Raw genomic sequence first — 18,918 nt, forward strand, 5'->3', positions numbered from 1 at the left:
GGGTAGCTAGTGAGCAGATGTGTCTCCAATGAGGAGAAATAGTGGGGTTAGGAACCCGTGGTATGTGAACCACTAGAGCAGGGACTACAGTGGGTGAGTTGAGGACCAGATAGGGTACCAAGATGCAAGACCCCAGGCTGAATACAGTGGGTGAGGTGAGGACCAAGTCGGGTGCCAAGATACAAGACCCCAGGCTGAGAAACCCAAGCTTTAGTTTTCATCCGGAGGGATAGTGCCCAGTGAGAGTGGTAACTATCTCCCAAGTCTCTTGTTGCTGTAACTTTGATACATATTGAATATTAGCTCATCTGCTGTACCTTGTACCCCCTGGAGAGAATATTGCTCTTTGAAGCTATCCTATTATGCTTGTGAACATCTAAGTACCGGTGAACTACTCCATTGCAATGGTTCTCTGTTAATAAACAATTTTATGTTACTGCAAAGAAACTTGTCTGGCTGATTATCCTGCTGCATTGATCTACACCAGTTGCAGGGAGTTGCACGGGTACACTGGGGGTCCGGGGCACACTACAAGCAGTTTTAGCCTGGTCACACACACCGCCTTAATACATAGCAAAAGTACACTCAAGGGTGTGCTACATATTATTGAGTTGTCTGCCACATGTCATCTGTCTCCATTTCCTGTTCTTTAGACCAAGTGACCAATGCAGAAAATATTCCCCCGGACCAGAAACCGCATTAAATGCTGGTAAGTGACAAATACTCAGGCTTTTCTGCTGGGAGTGTAAGGGACCTCCGTGCCGAGTGCAGTGCTAATATATTTGCATGTTCTAAAGAAGTATGGTGCATTTGACTTGCTTTGGTTAGACTTTTGGGGTGTTAACTGTACAAAGAGATGGGATGGTGTGCTGAGCTTGACTCTCCAAAGAATTAGGCCAGGGCCATACCCTTTAAGTTGCCACCTAACATGCCTTCAGAAATGTTTTTGCACTAACATAGCTGCTATGTTTTTCACGTAGGCTGGAAGTTAATTGGGCGATGCATTACAAACTAATAAGTATAAGGGACCTGTTTGTGGCTGTTTGTGGGTGTAGTCCTTGTAACCTGTATTGCTAATATTAACAGGCATTGAACCTCATCCGAGTTCTCACCCTCATTCTCCTACTTTGACCACACTCTACTTGTGTCTCCTTTGTCTCCTTTGTAATTCCAGGTTGTATTTCCCTGAATGCATTAAAAACATATGAGTGTGACCTGATAGGGAACTGAAGCCTGTATTTGCTTGTGTGAAACAGGGGTGTAATGGGCTATCCTCCTCCTCCTCCTACTGTACTTCTGGCAGGCACCTCACTGCTCATTTGAAACACAGGCAGAAACTGTAGCATCTATAGGATATGGTTTTTTTTAACCCAGAGTGAAACCATATCTGTCATTGCCAGCAAGTTTGAGGGGTATTTTTATTTATGCTTTATCTCATTTAAGATTCCCATGTTTGCTGGAAGGGCCACTGGCTCTATATTGGTACAGGAGCCCAGTGATGCTGACAGTATTGTTAGATATGCAGTGAAGCAAAGAATTACAAATTGATGGACACTAAGAATTACTCTCCCATCTTGGCATGTTTGACCATTTGGGAGGTTTAGATAATTCTGAGCCATTAGTGGATTGAGTTGAATGCATTTCTGTTGGTTGTGCTAAAAGAAGCAATGCCACAGCTATTTTCAGCTTGTCTAATTTATTCATGTAGTTGGGCTGCCCTTATGGAGAAATAGTTTGATACATTTGCATGCACGCTCAATTCTCCGAGTACCATACTTTATATGGAATCAATTGGTCTGTAATGTGTGTAATATTACCCTTTGGCCTTGAGCCCCCATTTTATGATGGCCTTTCCGAGAACTGCGTTATTTCTTTTCAGGTGGCTCTGACTAACAGGAAAAAATGTGGGAGTACAAAGGGCTCCATCGTCCAATCAACGGATAGAATGCTACTGTATATTTAGATGAAGCATTTTCACATAAGCTTTATCTTTCAAGTCCTATAATGTTTAGGGGTCTAGTTCCCCTTTAAGACAGTGACTACTGACTGGACTGTTTCTGCTATGTCATAACTTATCTGGCTCTTCTCATTTATCTGTTCTATCACTGTCTCTCCCTACAACAGGTCAGCCAGGCAGATGTCTAAGAAACATCGGCAGAAGATCCTCCTAAAAATGAAGGAGACCCATCTGGAAACAGAAACCGCACAATCTGAATACTCACCATGCAAAAAACTAAAAGGGTATGTATGCCTATAGGCTAATGAAACTGCATCAGCTCCAGTGACCACATTTACAATTCTTTAGGAATAAATTGATGCCATCCTTTGCTGGGGCCCAGTAACCCTGGCTGCTTACTTGCAGGAAACTGGGAAATTCCTTGTGCAGCGGAGTTTTAAATTAAATCCATGTCCATCATGGTACTTTGCTGGTAACTTGTAATTAATTGCCTTTTAGACAGACAAGGCTGAGCCTCACATAGTCATCAATGTACTTTGCTCATAGAACATACACAGACAAATTATACTCTCATCGTGGTCTCTGGTCCCCCTGCTTACATCCATCCAGCACTGGCTTAGAATCTACTGTGTTGTGTGTTTCTGCCAGTGCAAGTTTGACTTCTGATTCTTCTTGAACTGCCCTGCCTTTATGATTTGCACTGTAAACTTACCATAGAGTTGTTCAACCTTAGAGTGGACAAGTGACCGTGACCTATTTCCATAAGACATACAGGTTTATTTTCAGGAGGAGGAACATTCTGGCGAAGTCTAAAAATTCAGAAGAACAAGAGCTTGAGAAAATGCATGCGCTTCAGAAGGAAATAGAATAGAATCTCAAGAAAAATGAGCATTCCGTGAAAGTTGCCATATCTGGAGCAGTTGTGTACATATTAGTGGGAGTAATTATATTTCCCTGATCCAACACAACATGAGACTATAGCTTATTGTGGGCACATAAAAGAGGGTTGTGGGAGAATGCAAGGCTAAGTAAAGGTGGCCATACATGGGCAGATTAAAGCTGCCGATATCGATCCTTTAGACAGATTCGGCATCTTATCTGCCCATGTGTGGGGTCTCCCGACGGGTCCTCCCGATCGATATCAGGCCAAAAATCAGCCAAATATCGATCGGTCAAGCTTGATTTTCCGTATGATCCAGGACCACAACTGCTAGTTGATGCGGTCCTGCGACCGTCCTGCAGAGCCCGTTCGTAGTATTGTAATCCAACATAAAATGGGATTTTTCAGAATTTATCTGTTATCTGCTATGTGTCCTATGCTTGAATGACTACCCCCATGGCTACACAGAACCTTGTTTATATAAATTATAGTTGTTTTTCTGAAGTAAACACACTGGTTTTGTCAGTGCTGGGCACCAGTACATTATATTGACTTTTATTTTTTGGTGTTACTGTTCCTTTTAAAGGGCACCCTTGCCTTACAACAGCTCCCACCTCAAAAGTTGTCAGCCATTAGTTTAACCACTGCATGGAGAACTTTAAGCCACCTTAAAAAATATCCTGCTGTGCCATATTGCAATAATGTAAGCCAGGGCCGGACTGGGAGTAAAAAGCAGCCCAGGCAAAAAAATTAAAGCAGCCCACACGTAAATGCATGCTGGTGTTTTACAAATACACACATATATTTTATATATGTATATATAAAATATGGAGATAATTTATTGATTGTGCACCCAAGCAAATGAACACTTTATTCAAGAGTGCCGGCCCTACGTTGGTTACAGTAGGGGGTTCATTATCCCTTATAATACATAAGTGTATTTTTTACCCTTGCCCAAAAGCTTTATATTTCCCCACTTTTACATGTTGCTTCTTCTGCTAAGCTCTTAATCTCCACCCCAACCCTACCAAGCCCACAGAGCAATACAGCAGGTAGAAAGACAAGTAGAAGGCAGCACCAGTGGTTTGCCAGCTTGAAATGATTGTTTCCTAAGTCAGCACCTCACAGTCAATAAGGAAGGTTTTTGCCTTCCTCTGGATCAACTAGCAGTTAGGTAGGTTAGGCTACTGTTCAGCAATACTAATGAAAGAAAACATATAAATACTCACTAGGTCAAATACCATTCTTCGTTTAATCTCTGCATTTGTCATTATTCTTGATTTGCCTCCCACTCGTCTCCCTTTTTTTTCGTCCCTTCTCACCTGTCTGCCCCACATTGATTAAGTTTATGATTTCCCTGCTCTGTCTTTAAACTAAACACTGCATTCTGTTTGGCAGCCTCTCCTATTATACTTTTCAATCTCTTTTATTTCTATTATTTTGCTTGCAAATGGTTAAAAGCTATTTTAAAAAAAATCTTTTTTAAAATTGATATTTATTAGCACTGGCACCTTAATTGTTTGATGATCTAAAATTAATTCATAGTTAATTGATTGTATATTGAATGCACTTTAATTAATGAACTACAAATTGATTAAATGAATTCATAAATTAATTGATGGTTTTTATCGATAAATTAATTGGTCGCTAAGTTAGTATTGAATCGATTACACTAAATACGAAACACTGATTGATGCACCTCAAGGGTACTGTATAATTTTAAATTCATTTTAGAATAAAAGATAGTGTGGGGTACTGTTTGCTCTTTGTTAGCCTCTACTTTTCTGTAAATATAATTCCAAAATCATAAACTCCCCCTCTTCATGAACATAAAGTTTACAGCCGGCTCTTACAATAATTTATAACTCGGCTTCAGTGCAGCATGGATGTTCAGTCTGTGGGGGGCTTCAAATTCTTCTGTCACCGCTGATCACTTCCTCCTAGGTCACAGGGGTCAGACTTCTGCTGCGTGCCTGCTTGCACCTATCTCTTTCACAGGATAACAGAAGTCAGTGTCAGGAGCATGAATAGATCAGCAATGACAGGGAGTTCCGAAACGTTCACAGGCACTGGTAGGACTGCAAACGGGAGGGGGGGGGGAAAGAAAGTAAAAGCTCCTACCGTCCGTGGTACGGGCTGAAAGATAAGTTAATTAGCTGTCCCACCGTGCCGTGTACGTTGGTGTGAGTGATTACTAGCTGGCAAGTGCAGCGAGCACCGCATCTAATTAGGCAGCGGGCGGCCCACTAGAATGCAGGGTAGAGCGGCCCCTCGGGCATTTGCCCGAACTGATACATTATCAGTCCGGGCCTGATGTAAGCCACGAGTAATCAACTGCTCTTGCTTGATTTAAACACAAGATACAATCTACAAAGTGTCCATAGGCCCAACTGAGCCTATAATAAAACCGCTTCTCTGGGTCTTGGCAAAATGCAGAAGTCAAGCAATCCAGAGGCACACAGAACTGATGCAAGCAAGGAACACCTTGCTTGATAAAGGGGCCAGACCCCGAAACGTTGCACTGCTATACCGCAATAAACGTGCAAGGTTTTCCTTGCTTGTGTGCCTCTGGATTGCTTGACTTCTAGATTGGATTTGGGGTAGCTGAACCTCTACCATTGTGCACCAGACAGCACACAAGGGTGTGCGAGAGCCAGATTTCTCTTGGCAAAATGCACCTTCTCGGTATGCATATGGAACAGAGATGAAGTGTTTCCCGTAGAGCAGGGATCCCCAACCTTTTGAACCCGTGAGCAACATTCAGAAGTAAAAGGAGTTGGAGAGCAACAATAGCATGAAAAATGTTCTTGGGGTGCCAAATAAAGGCTGTGATTGGCCATTTAGTAGCCCCTATGTGGATTGTCAACCTACATTGAGACTCTGTTTGGCAGTACACCTGGTTTTTATGGAACCAAAACTTGCCTCCAAGCCTGGAATTCAAAAATAAGCCCCTGCTTTGAGGCCACTGGGAGCAACATCCAAGGGGTTGGAGAGCAACATGTTGCTCACGAGCTACTGGTTGGGGATCACTGCCGTAGAGTGTGAGGATGTAGCTTATTTGCTTTGCATCCACTGCATGGTATCACCCCTGCCTTCTGTGTCTCAGGTCAGCCAGTGAAGAACTTCATTTCAGTCACAAAACCAGTGGATTTTCACTTTAAAATGGATGATCGACTCAAGCGTAATGGCAATCAGCCTGAGGGAGATGGCTACAAGGAGGTTGACTTTGCTTTGGCGCTAAGAAAACACCCAACATCACCAGTGAGTTTAGGACTGTGGAGGTTATAGTATTTATTGTGACCTAGGTGTGGGAGAGCATAAATGTAATTTTCTTGGGCTGTACCCATAAGTCCAGGTTACCAAAGGAGGACACACCGTCCCAAAACCCTTCAACCTGTCCAAGGGCAAACGTAAACATGAGGAGGATTCAGACTTTGTCTTCACTGCTGAGCAGGTGGTTGCCTTCTACAGAAGAACTCCAGCACATTACCACCTGCGCAGCCGCCAGAAGGAGATGGAGGGATGATTAGTTTAAATTTCACTATATATAACGTACATTTTTTTTTTGTATTATAAATTGTTATTGATCATTCAGAAAATTATGGTATGGGGTAGGGGTACAGAAGGAAAAAGAGGAGAGGGGAGGGAAACAGTATTACAATAGTACATGGCACAAATCTCACATTTTCAGACCTTGCATTATACAATCTGTGTACTATTACCTGGTTACAATATTATTTCAAAACCAATGTTCCTAAATATTCATAAGTTCTTCATACTCAGAAGAATCCCTAAACAAGAACCACCATGTCCAAACATTCCTAAAATCTGCATGTTGTTTCCCATTGTAGGAAGATAATTCTTCAAACCTAACTATTTCATTCACTTTATCTATCCACTCTTTAGGCTTAGGAGAAGTAGAAGATTTCCATAGTCTATGTATTAGTATGTTAGCCACATTAAGTAAATGCCTTTCTAATGTAGAATCTGGAACATTTTCTGCATGGTCTTCTTCCCAAAAGAGGAGAACTCGGGCTGGTGACTCGGGTATTACTCTACCTAAGATCTGTGCACACAACTGAAGGATTAATGACCAGTAATTAGTAAGGTTGGGGCATTCCCAGAAAATGTGAAGGAGTGTGCCAATCTCCGATTTGCATCTCAAACTTACATTACTCACTGCGGGATATATTGATCTCAATTTATGTGGAGTGTAGTACCATCTACTTAAGAGCTTGTAATTTAGTTCTTGAATCTTTCAACACCTCAAACTAAACATTAAATTCACTATTCCTTGTCTCATACCTTCTTCAGTTCCATCCATTTTAAGATCCCGTTTTTATTATTTATTAACATGTATTTATATAGCGCCAACATATTGCGTAGCACTGTTCCCATGACTTTATAAAGGGTAATTGTTTCCTCTTTCCTAATGCACCTGGCATATCATATAAGTAGGAAATCCCATGTTTTGGTGGGGGGGGAAGTATTATTACATAACTTCTCGAATGGGGAGAGGGGTCTCCCCATCTTTCCATTGCCTCCCATATATGAGTAAAATGTCTAAGTTAGTAGTATTGGAAATTCTTTAGTTTGCTGTTAGGTCTAGCTTGTCTAAGAAGATCTAAGTCAGCAAGCTGACCTCTTTCCATAATATGTATGAATTGCAAATGACCCTCTACGAGCCATTCTTTAAAGTTATGGCAATTAAGTTCTGGGGGGAATGCTGGGTTATTGGTAATAGGAGTGAGAGGTGAGGGAAAAGTGGTGAATTTAGATTTCCCCTTCACAGCGTCCCATGTAGCCAGTGTACCTTTTAATAAGAGGTGGGAATTATGTAGTATTCTCTGGTTTACCTTGTCAATCCATGGGAAATGTATCAAATGTGTAGCAGTTGATTGCTGTTCAATTTCTACCCAATCTTTGTTGTCTAAATGATGGGACCAATCAATTATCCTAGCTAATTGCACAGCCTTTAGATAACGGGCACCATCAGGGAGTGCTAGGCCCCCTCTACCTTGCTTCTGAACAACGTGGTGGTTTTGATTCTTGGATGTTGACCCTTCCAAATAAATTTAAGTATAATGCATTGAAAAGTCTTAATCCAGTTGCTTGGATATGGCAATGGTACACACTGGAATAAATACAATAGACCTGGCATAACGTTCATCTTTACAACATTGATTCTCCCTAACCAGGACAGAGGTTGTTTGGTCCAGTTCTGTATATCTTTGTTCAGTCTAGTAAATGGAGCTTTACAATTAACTTCCACCCACTCATTATATTCCTTTTTAATAAGTATTCCTAAATAGGAAAATTGCCCTTTCGCCCAGCTGTACGGGAAGTTTGGGGAAAGTTCTTGAATTATACGCTCTGAGAGAGAGACATTCATGGCTATGGATTTATTAAAGTTGACTTTAAAGTTACTAATCTTACCAAAAGCTTCAAATAATTTATTCAAGTTTAGGATTCGTTAAAAAAAATAGCAAATCATCAGCATATGCTGCTACCTTATAATGTTTATGTCTTATCTTAACCCCGTGGATATCCGGGTGTTGACGAATCTGTTTTTAGAAAAGGTTCCAGAGCCAAGACAAACAGTGTAGGTGAAAGAGGGCAGCCTTGACCATTTTTAATTGTAAGATAGTCCGAAAACACTCCATTCACCCTGACTCGAGCCACTGGGCCTTTATATAGGGATTTAATCCATTGACAAAGGCTATCCCCAAATCCAAATTTATTGAGACAAGCAAACATATAGGCCCAGCTGACTCTATCAAAGGCCTTTATAACATAAGGGGTGTTTTCTTGAGCTCAGCATGATGTAGAATATTAATCAATTTGTTGATATTATCTCTAGTTTCCCTTCCAGGTACAAAGCCTGCTTGGTCCAATCCTATCAAGTGGCCAAAAGCCGATTGTATTCTAGAAGCGACTATCTTGGCTAATAATTTTGCGTCTACGTTAATTAAGGAGATAGGCCTATAGCCTCCGGGATCTTCTGGGTTTTTATTGGCTTTTAAGAGCAGGGAGATATGGGCTTCTAGAGAGTGGTGTGAGAACTGGGCTTTCTTTTGTAAAGCATTAAATGCCTGCACCATGTGCGGAATGAGTAGTTCCGAACATTCTTTATAATACGTGGACGTATAGCCGTCCGGGCCAGGGCTTTTTCCGCCCGGAGATGAACTTATTGCTTGGGAAAGTTCTTCTGCAAAATATCTGTTTCTAGGGCTTGCTGTTGCACCGGGAAAAATTGTGTAATCGGGAGTGTATTAAGGAATTTCTCTAAAGCCATGGCTTGGGGAAGGTCATCCATTATTGTGGGAGTCTGTATTTGATATAACTTGGTGTAATATCTATGGAATTCTTGGGCTATCTGAGGGCTACTATGCACTTTTCCCTTTTCAAGGGACTGTAAACAATGTATATGATTTCTGGTTACCCTAGCTTTTAAAAGGCGGGCCAATAACTACATTTATCCCCATGTTCATAAAATCGATGTTTCATTCTTGTGACAACTTTTTCAGCAAATAAATTATGATGATTAGCTAAATCTGTGGGTAGACAGACTAATTTTGCAAAAAGCTCTGCTTTGGGCATATGTTTATTAGCTGCTTCTACCCTTCTGATTTCTTTCAATAAATTTTTATGCTTGTGTGCTTGTTTTCTCCTGAAACCTAGTTGGATTAAAATCCCCTGAATATAACATTTATGCGCCTCCCAGATTGTCACCGGACTAACATCCTCAGTTATATCTTCCTTGAAGTATGTCTTAATGGCAGATTTAATTTTATTTAGTGTGGAAGTGTCTTTCAACATAGACTCATTTAAACGCCAAGTCCCCCTGTGGTGGGACTCTGTATTTAGGGTCAGAGCGATGCTGATTGGTGCATGAGACCACGAGCGGGTATATATATTTGCGTCACTAAGGTCCCCCAAATAGTGTTGTGTAAGGAACACATAATCTATTCTGGTGTAACGGTTATGCCTGGCAGAGAAGAAGGTGTAATCTTTCTCTTGAGATTTAAGGAGTCGCCAAGCATCTACTAACTGTAGCCTATGTAAATCTTTAATTATATTCCTGACAATCCCAGAAGAAACACTGGATTTGCTTGTGGAGCAGTCAATGTGGGGGTTAAGAGGGACATTTAGATCCCCGCCAAGAACCAAGATTCCTTCCATAATACTCAACAAGGCCTCCGTTATTATATGAAAAGCTTTATCTTGTTGTTCATTGGGCAGGTTTATGGCTGCAAAAGTGAACATCTGAGTCCCCAAAGTCCCTTTCACAAAAACAAATCTCCCATCCGGGTCCTTTTTTGTAGAGAGAACCTGAAAGTGAAAATTTTTCCCAAATAAAATAGCCACTCCCTTAGTCTTGCTCTGTTATGGTAAACTGCAATACATTTCTGGAAAATATCTATTAGACCATGTAGGAACACAAGATGTCTTAAAATGGGTCTCCTGTACAAAGGCCACCTGTGCCTTAAGACATCTTAGTTCGGAGCTTAAAAGAATAAGTTTATGAGGTGAGTTGAGTCCATTTGCGTTAATACTGACTATATTCACTTGTATTTGTTTCTTATCAGGAACGGATTGATTCGGCATACTCATAGTACTATTGTAGGAAGTATAGATGGAAGAATAGTAGGAATAGGATATGAGAATTCAGAGAGAAGAGAGAAGTTGGATCAGGAGGGAAAAGCACCTCCTGTTAAGCGGGGTAGGGTGTAAGTAAGCTCTTACCAACGGAAGGAGGACTAGCCGTTACTTCCGTATAGTTATAAGCTGGTAATGAGCGTATTGGGGTGGTGTATCTGATAACAACCGAAATAGGATGGTGCTTCAGTACATTCTAGCTTGAAACGTGGCAAATTGCCATCAAAACATTTTAGTGTTTCTTGTGTTTCTATTTTTTCATTTATTTATGTATTTATATATATAAATAAATAAATATATATATATATATATATATACTGTATATATATATATATATATATATATATATATATATATATATATATATATATATATCTATATATATATATATACACACACACACACACATATATATAAACATTTTTAAAGATTTTTGGTTATTTTTGTAATAAAATGTTGTATTTTATGTATTTTTTTTCTTTTTTCCCCTTTTTTGATAACTCTTATGCTATGAGCAGTAGCTGGTTCACAATACTAAGCATAACAATTCCCAGCATATTCATTAATCTATATTACCATATCAATAACTGAATAACAATAATTGAAAAACAAGCCAGGAAGCAAATGATCTTGTCCATGAATCCCTCTGATCTCTTATTTCAATAAATAGAAACAGTAAGGGCCTTACATTGAAGCCTTTAGGAGGTAAGCTGGATCTAGGGCAATAATAATAATGAACACAAATAATACCAGTTGGTATCCTCTAAAGAAAACTCAGTTTAAATATTTTAACAAGTGGGTGATTAAACCTTAGCAACTCTTCATGAGCAACAAATAATAACAGCAGGATATTAAAATCCATAACTAAGAATAAAGTTAGAGTCAATATTACTCAACAAAGGCTCATACCATACAGTGGTCAGATCAATGGAGAGAATCATCCATTTCGAGACACAGCCGAGTTCCTGGCTACCAAGGCTGTTACAAAAAACCACAAACGCCTCTTAGCCCTCGGCCCGTATGCATAATTAAACCAGTCTGTGCGGTCCGGTTTGACGATGTCCAAGTCAGTGCAGAAGTGATCCGCATCATTGGGTTCCCGTAGGTGAAGCCAGTCGCCTTTGTAACGGACCCCCAGGGCAAATGGGTATGCCCATCTATAAAGGATTTTACGTGCTGTTAGCGCTCCTGTGACATCCTTCAGGAGCCTGCGCTGTAGAATGGTCGAGAATGCTAAGTCCTGGAAAAGTTCAATCTTGTCCTCTCCAATCTTTAGTTCTCCTGTTTCTCTGGCCTTGCGCAGAATTTCTTCCTTCTGCGTAAAATAGTGTAGGCGACACAGAACATCCCTGGGCTTCCCTTGTCTGCCCGACATTGCTCTGTGAAACCTGTCTATTCGGATGGAAGCTTCTTTATCCAGGTTTAGAAGCTGTCGGGAAAAGATCCTTCATGCGTTGGTGGTTTTCCGGCAAGCTCACATTCTCCGATATCCCTCTAATCCTTATGTTACGACGACGATTCCTGTTCTCCATGTCCTCCATAGATCTCCTGAACATATATATCTGTCGTTCTTGTTCAGTTATTTTCAACGACAAGCGTGTTGTTTTCCCTTGTAGGGCCGTCTGCGAGGTTTCAAGTGTGGTAAGTCGACCGGACAGTTTTACCATTTCTGCGGATCCTTCCTGCTTTATAGAGGATTTGATATCCACCAAAAGCTGTGCCAAATCCGACTTATTAGGTAGGTCAGAAATCAATGACTGCAGGGAGGACTGGTCCGACTTATCGTTTAGTGACGCGGTATCAGGGCCCAGGGCTGCTTCGTCCGCCATATTGGAATCCTCCGTATGCTCCGAATCCTCAGGCAGTTTCCCAAAAATGTTTTCAATGTCCTTATTGCGCTTTCCTCCAACTGGCTTCGGAGTTGACCCAGCAGGCTGGGCTTTCAAATTTTTCTTCATTCTGGTAAAATAAAGTGCTATGATAGCAATATTATACGGAGGATGCCCCGGAGCTCCAAGAAATGTGTCTGGTTATAATGTACATGTTGACTGGTCTCTTCCTCTTATAAGACCCTCTCCAGTGAAGATGCTCAAACCAAAACTGACCAACCCAAAGACCCCACTGCTCCAAATCAAACAGCGTCATCGGCCAACCACATGTAAAAGTGCTGCAGAGCTGGAAGCTGAGGAACTAGACATGATTCATCAGTAAGTGTTGGGCAAGATTACCTACTGTTCTGGCTATGGGTGTAGCGCTCTATCCGGTATATGAGCCCAACATAAGAGTACCATATGTTGCAGTAATGATCCTGGGGCAAGTGTGTGACCTTGTGTCTTTGTGTCAGGTACAAATGTAAGGCTAAGGAGCTGGACACTCAGGGGCGTGCCGCCAATGAGGCGAGCTGAGACGCTCGCCTCAGGCGGCAACGCCGGAGCGGTTTCCAGGGGCGGCAAAAAGCCGCTCCTGCACCTTCAAGAGCCGAATTTCCGGTTTTTAAACCGGAAATTCTGCTTTACGAATGCGAGAGAGCGCAATTGCGCTCTCCGCATTAGTGTTCCTGACTCCCCTCCCGACAGGTAAGTCGGCGAGGGGGGGCGGCATTGCAGGAGCCGCCTCAGGCGGCCCTAAGGTACGAATCGGCGCTGTGGACACTAGAATCCTGGAAGAGGGTCCAGTCCTCCATAAGAAGCCCTCTGTCAAGGAAACCCCTAAAGCCATTGGTTTTGACTTGGAAATAGAGAAGAGAATCCAGCAGCGGGAGAAGAAAGATGAAGGGGAAGAAGAGGTCTTTTCCTTCCACTCTAGACCTTGACCTTCCAAAATTTTGGCAGATGTGGTGGTCCACCCTTTACAGAGTGGCTGCCCCAGGACCACCTAATCTTACCTGTCGTCCCCCAGAAGAAGCTTCTCTCAGTGACTGTGCCTCAGTCTCCTGCTTTTGCTCTGAAGAACAGGGTACGCATTCCGGCACAGGAAGAGAAGGTGAGGCACTGGGATTCAATTAGTGGATCCTGCGCTGAAGCGTAAAAGATCACGACACAAGTTTGGGCTGCCAGCTAAAGCTGCTGTTGCAGGAGGTTGGGGGCTGATTCCAGGTACAGGGTGCTAGAGTGTAAGTTACAGTTAATGTGATACCAATCTATTTGTGCGGATTAACTGACTTCAAACTATGTATGTGGGAAAAGACTGGAAGCTTTGTCTGTATTGGGATTTAGTGCTGGTGCTAGAGGAACATCACTGGGTGCACAATGGTGATGATAGTCTTAAGGTGGCCATACATGGGCCGATAAAAGCTGCCGACAGACCGTGTCGGCAGCTTATTGGCCCGTGTATGGGGCCCGCCGATGGGCTTCACCGATCGAGATATGGCCGAAAGTCGGCCAGATCTCGATCGGATGGGACGAAAAATCCCGTCGGATCGCGGCCGCATCTATTCGTTGATGCGGTCCCGCGATCCGACCGCCCATTGCTATTCGTTAGGATCCAATTGTTGGGTTGGTGGGCATATCAGAGAGAGATCCGCTCGTTTGGCGACATTGCCAAACGAGCGGATCTCTCAGTGTATGGGCACCTTTACTATGTGTTAGGAGCATTTCTGTTTTTGGCAGGAAGAGGAGGTGCCAGTTATTAAAGCCACTCAAATACCACACTACTGGGTCCCATTCAAGCCCAAACTTGTAGAACAGAAACAAGTGGAGGCGTGTCCCTTTTCCTTTTGTGAGTGAGACAAGGAGCGGCAGCTGCAGAAAGAGAAGCGATTGGATGAACTTCGCAAAGAGGAGGTGAGTGTGGAAGAATAAGGGTGGGATCTCCTGAGCACACAGCAGTAATGGACCTATGTGCTGCTGAGTGTGTGTGCCATGTACAGTTAGCTGAGCAATATGGGTACAGTCTTGCAAAGCTCAACTCTGGATCTTTTCCTTGAGGTCCCTAAGTTCAAAGATCAGCGGCTGCCACAGTTCGATCACATCAGCCTTCCTGAGAAGAAGGTGAAGATGCCCACCCAGGAGGAGCCATTTCAGCTTGAGATGACAAACGCACAGCCACCATATTGCAGCCCTGGCAGCACCAGGCGAGCACAATAGTCCTTACATTCATCTGAGTGATGCTGGGGAAGAGTGCTGGCACCCTCCTTACTTCATTTTTATTGGTCAGATCAAAGAAGAGCTGAAGCACACACAAGGTTGTGTTTATGGCGCGGCCCAACACTGTTGTCCACCAAGAACCTTTTGTTCCCAAGAAGGAAAGTAGGAGCCTTAAGCTGGCCACAGACGCAAAGATCCGATCGTACGAATCAACGTACAGTCGGACTTCCCCCATCTCCCGACCTGCCACTAACCATTCCGATCAAATAAAGTATGATGTTCTGCCCCTGACAGCATTCGTATGAAAGTTATGTCCAACCAAATCTAGCGACAGTCTCCCTCTGAAAATCGTACGATCGGCGATACATGCAGAGATATTACCCGCAGCCGACAGAAATCTTTTAACCTGTCTGATCGACCAAACGACCGATCTCCGCCGGACAAAAAATGTTGGGACTCTCCACACAAGGTCTGTTAATCGTACAAATCCTCGATTCGTACGATTAGATCTTGGCATCTATGGCCAGCTTTACAGGTGAGGAGTCTTGTGTCTGTAAAGTGGGGTGTGGAAATTCACTGAGTGGTTAAGATCACATTTCAAAGATTCTTGCTCTGCCAACACCAGGCTTTTCATCAATCTGAGCTTAATAGCCTCTGGGGTGTCCAGGCAGTATTAATGTAGCAATGGGTATTTCCTCTTAAGGGCAGTACAAACCCCTTGTGCAACATGAATGCAATGAATAAAGCTTGTACTTAAAGGAACAGTAACACCAATAAATTAAAGTGTTTTTAAAAGTAATAAAACTATAATTTAGTGTTGCCCTGCACTGGGGCGTGTTTGCTTCAGAAACACAACTATAGTTTATAGTTCCAGCTGGAAAAAGAAGACAAGGTACAGGATACACAGAAGCTCCCTAGTATACAATGGGATTTTTCAGAACTTCTGTTATCTACTACGTGTCCTGTGCTTGAATTGTTGCCCCCATGCATACACAGCAGCTTGTTTATATAAGCTATAGTAGTGTTTCTGAAGCAAATACAACAGTTTTTATCAGTGCAGGGCAACTGTACATTGTATTGGAATTCCATTAAAACACTTGTTTTTTTGGTGTTACTCTTCCTCAACATGAACCTTAATTTTGAACATTATTCATATGGATACTATATTGCTAATAATTGAAGGTAGAGCTATATTTGGCATACTCTCCCAATTTTATTTTCTGTTAGAAATCCTGAATAGCAATTGGGTTCCCTTCTTCCGCTCTTATCCTATTCAGTAGGAACACCAGCATTTATCCATTAAGTAAATGCCGGTTAAAAATGCTGCTGGGAGGCACCTAATGACTTAAGCTGGGGAGCCCATCTTGCTAGATCGCTGTGTGGACTAGTCCACTTGCTCTCTTTATACTAACAGAATTTCATCTGGAATCATGACAGTCCAAGCTGTCAGACAAACAAGCAGAAATTTACCCGTTGTTTATTTGTTGTCTCCCTGTCTGCTTAATCTGCAATAACCTAAAGTATTTGACTTCAGGTCAGATCCCACGCTTTTCTAATTGCAGAGTCCTTGAATAAGATTAGTACCCAATCTGACCGGAAGTCAAATGCTTTATATTACTACAGCTTTAGCAGACCGGGAGACACACCATTGAGAAACACCTGAATGGAATGGAACGGCACAGAAAGGGAAAAGTGAACTGGATCAGAGTGAGAGGTTGATAACAAAGAGAGAACAGTGAAACAAAATAAAGAAAAGGTGAGGGGATACTAAAACAAGAAAAATAAAGAAAGCTCTGATAAAGATAAGAGAACTGACTGAGTAAAATAGAGGCCTGAAAAAGTACTGGCTGTCAATAAACACTTTTCTGTGGGAAAATAGACACTCCCATTCTTCATTTCAACCTAGAGTATCTCATCTGCTCTTACATAATGGTTTTTCAGAGGGGATTTTCTTTTTTAAGGTTGTTTTTGCATCACTGCACTTTGCACTGAAGGGGGATATTATTTTAAAAGATCTGTATAAAATGTCTCCTTTAACAGACTATCAGTTAAAACTGTGGCTTTCCTAAGCTAAATGGTGAATCTGAACATCCTCCATGGTTGCAGCTTGCAATATGTATGGTTCATACGTATTACAAAATGTATAGTTCATATGTTGGAGGAGCAGTGTTTAAAAATTCCATCACACCTGTAACTTTGGAGTTGACAGCAGCATGGCATTGATCTTTCTTGTTATGAGCGTTTCCTATCATGGCTATTGACTGCTTGCCCATATTCCAGCTGCAGCCTTTCTGGTTCCATGATTCAAGAAGGCTTTGAGCTGGCTACAGCAAAACGGGCCAAGAAACGCCAGGAGTTTTAGAAGTGCTTGGCAGAGATGGAAGCTCAAAAGAACCTTTTGGAAGAAGAGACCCAAAAGCAACGGGATGATTAAGAAAGGGAAGAGATCAATCAGCTGAGGCAAGAGCTGGTAAGTGCATAACTGTGCATGCTGCAGAGGCAGGGTAAGCCAAGACTGTGTTAGGTGTGGGGATGGTTTGCCATCCAATGGCCTTGTATAGACCACCTCATGGGAATTCTGATTTGTCCATTAACCACTAACCTTGTGCTCATTGGTACCCAACACACCCATAAAGAATGAACTGCCCTGACTGCAGATGGGGTCGCATGTTATGAACTGCACTCAAATATTAAACTATTTTTTCTCTCCTGTGTTTCAGGTGCACAAGGCACAGCCTATCAGGAAGTTCAAAGCTGTGGAAGTTAAAGCCAGTGACGTCCCACTTACTGTCCCCACATCCCCTAACTTCTCGTTCAGGTTTAAGTGCTGATGTGCTCCCTGTACTAAGCAAATCCAGATTTTGGGTGGTGGTGACCTATTCATGCCCTGGACCATACAGTCTATTGTACAAACAAGTGTCCTTTAAATAGTGGCATGAATCCGGGCACAGCTCTGCTCATTGGGGGGGGGTTATATAAATACTATTTTATATGGCTTGGAGGGGCCTGTTTTTAGGTCTCCCTGTATGTGAATACTTATGCTTTTATTATGCCCTGTAATAAACTGTGAAAATGTAAAGTTTGTCAATTGCCTGCTCAACTTTTGTCTTGGGTTTGTCTGGTTCCTTCCATCAGTCAACTGCACATGTAGCCATGTTAGTCACGTATCCAGGGCCTCCATTAGAAATCACGGGGCCCCGTACAACTAAATTTTTGGGGCCCCCTGGGCCATGCCCCCAAGCTCCACCCCAGATCCCCCCTCTCCACATCACCGTTAAAAGACCACACAGACATCCGCGCTAAAAAAGGTAACCCCCCCCCCACACTCACACAAGTTATAAAAAGCTATTGATGGTCAGGGCCCCCTTTTAAGTTAAAAAAAAAACATTGGTGCCAGGGCCCCCCTTACAAGTTAAAAAAAAATGGGCCTCAAAGAATATTTTTAAAAAAAACCTTGGCGCCAGGGCCCCCATACAAGATAAAAAAAATTGGGGCCCCAAAAAATAAAAAAAACACATTGGTGGCAGGGGCCTATAGAGTATTAAAATAATACATCGGTGGCCAGGGGATTAAAAAAAAAACCTACATTGGTGTTCAGTAGAATTGAACTTCAACTTCGCCCCCTTTCGTGACATTGGTCTTCAACTGTTCGGCATTTCCGCATTCAAGTTGTTCGGGACTTCGGAAGGGCGGCACAGCTTTGGCGCTGGTAAGGGAGCCCGGCTCTTTTCTAAGCACTGCCGGGCCCCTCTTCAGGGCCGGCCCGGTACATTTGTACCCCCTGTGCCCCCCTGATGGCGGTCCTGGTACCTCAGGACTGGTTATACTAAGGGTTGGTACCACAAGACTGGTCATACAGGGAGTCGGTACCACAGAGAAGTACAAAATGTTGGCTGCAGTCGGACTGTTTATACTGAGGCGTTGGTACCACAGAAGCGGCTGGACAGTCAGCTGGTGGGGCCAGAGAACTGGTTTTATTGGGAGATCACTGGTAACACATTGGGGTGTCGGTACCACAAACACATTGAGACTTGGGGTGCTGGCGACACGTTTTCACCACATATTTACAGCCAGTGTAGAAGAAGGAGCCAATGAGCAGATACATTTCCTGTACCTGTACCTACTTCTCTTGCAATGGGCGGAGCTGAATATCCTTGTGTAACGCAACATATTCCTCGACTGCAGATAAGATAGGGCGGAACAGCCAACACTTGTATAGACCTGTTATACCGAGGTGACCAATAGAAGCAGTTTCTCTCCTAATGGCTGAGGTGGGCGTGACGGGGGCGCTCCAAGACAGCCTTAATTGGTCGCGGTGCTGTAGTGGGCGGATCTCT

The 18,918-nt window shown here is 42.7% G+C and overlaps 1 long non-coding RNA gene and 1 pseudogene across 1 annotated transcript; both read left to right on the plus strand.

Moving 5' to 3' along the window:
* Nucleotides 1–650: 650 nt before the first annotated feature.
* Nucleotides 651–10,675, plus strand: LOC121398826. Its single transcript, XR_005964531.1, has 3 exons — nt 651–709; nt 2,125–2,241; nt 5,944–10,675. It is a non-coding gene; the product is annotated as an uncharacterized LOC121398826 (long non-coding RNA).
* A 6,205-nt stretch (nt 10,676–16,880) lies between these two features.
* On the plus strand, nt 16,881–17,663 carry LOC121398824 (annotated as a pseudogene).
* Nucleotides 17,664–18,918: the final 1,255 nt, after the last annotated feature.

The sequence above is a fragment of the Xenopus laevis genome, chromosome 9_10S, assembly GCF_017654675.1.
Source record: "Xenopus laevis strain J_2021 chromosome 9_10S, Xenopus_laevis_v10.1, whole genome shotgun sequence".
NCBI lineage: Eukaryota > Metazoa > Chordata > Amphibia > Anura > Pipidae > Xenopus > Xenopus laevis.